We start from the raw sequence: 1,321 nt of genomic DNA, 5'->3' as shown, positions 1-1,321 counted from the left end.
GGTAGGAAGATGTAGGTTCTTACATTCAATGATGGAAGTAAAGGTAATACATTCAACCTTTCTGCTGTATCTTTCTAATCTATAGATTTTTCTTAAGTTTCAAAGAGAATCTGTCATGATGCTGCTATTTTACATGATAAAACCAACTAGAAACAGTCTTTATTTAGTGTTTTCAAGGGCTAACATATTTACCTCAGAAACATCACCTTTGGTGCCTTTGATTCCTGAGCCCACTGATCTGCCAAACCCGTTCCCATCCAGTGGATTCCAACTCATAGCCAAAGCTTTGAAATTTCAGGCAGGAGGAATTCATTCCTACCAACCTAACTTAAAAGAGAAGCAACTACTTTCTTACCCTCTGAATTACCCTCCAGGGGCATAAAGGTCTTCTACCTTTTATATTTTCCTCTTTTCTGGTAACCTCTGGCTTGGAGCTGGGTTTTCAGAAGCAGAAAACAGCTCTTTGCCATGGTAATCATTTAATAAAAGAAAGCAAACATAGATAAGAAAAATTATTGATTCTTAAACGCTCAAGCAAGGAACCCTGGTGGCGCAGTGGTGAAGCGCTCTGCTGCCGAGCAAAAGATCGGAGGTTCAAACCCACCAACCGCTCAGTGGGAGAAAGATGTGGCGATTCGCTTCTATAAAATTAAAAACAAAAACAAACAAAAAACCGTTGCCGTCAGACAGTTCTGACTCACAGCGACCTATAGCACAGAGGAGAACTGCCACATAGGGTTTCCCAGGAGGGGCTGGTGGATTCGAATTGCCAACCTTTTGGTTAGCAGCGTTGGCTCTTAACCACTGTGCCACCAGCCTAGGAAACTCCATGGGACAGTTCTGCTCTATCCTTATTCTTGCTATGAATCGGAATTGTCTCAACAGCAACAGGAGAAAGGCTCGAACTATTAAAAGAAGCTGTCTAGGTAACTGGTTAGTATAGTAAATAGGAAATCTAAAGTTTTATTGAAATTCACTGGATAATCTTATTTTTATATTAACAATAATAGCTAGTACTTACATAGCACATACTATGTGGTAGGCACCATTCTAGATGCTTTACGTGCATTAACCATTGAATCCTTACAAGAATTCTAGGAGGTAGGTATTAATATCTCAGTTTTACAGAAAAGGGTGCTTTAGTCAGCAAGGGAGGTCAGGTGACTCGCAGGCTGCTGGTAAGTGGTGGAGCTGGGATTCAAACCTAGGCAGGCAGGCTAGAGTCTTCTTAACCTCAATAGTGTGCTATATAGTTATATCCAGAATGCTTTTACAATGAGGAAGTAACTTTTTAATGTTTAGGAATTAATATTTGGCATGA

The sequence above is a fragment of the Trichechus manatus genome, unplaced genomic scaffold (genome assembly GCF_000243295.1).
Source record: "Trichechus manatus latirostris isolate Lorelei unplaced genomic scaffold, TriManLat1.0 scaffold00212, whole genome shotgun sequence".
NCBI classification, from domain to species: Eukaryota; Metazoa; Chordata; class Mammalia; order Sirenia; family Trichechidae; genus Trichechus; species Trichechus manatus.
This window is presented reverse-complemented; position numbering follows the sequence as displayed.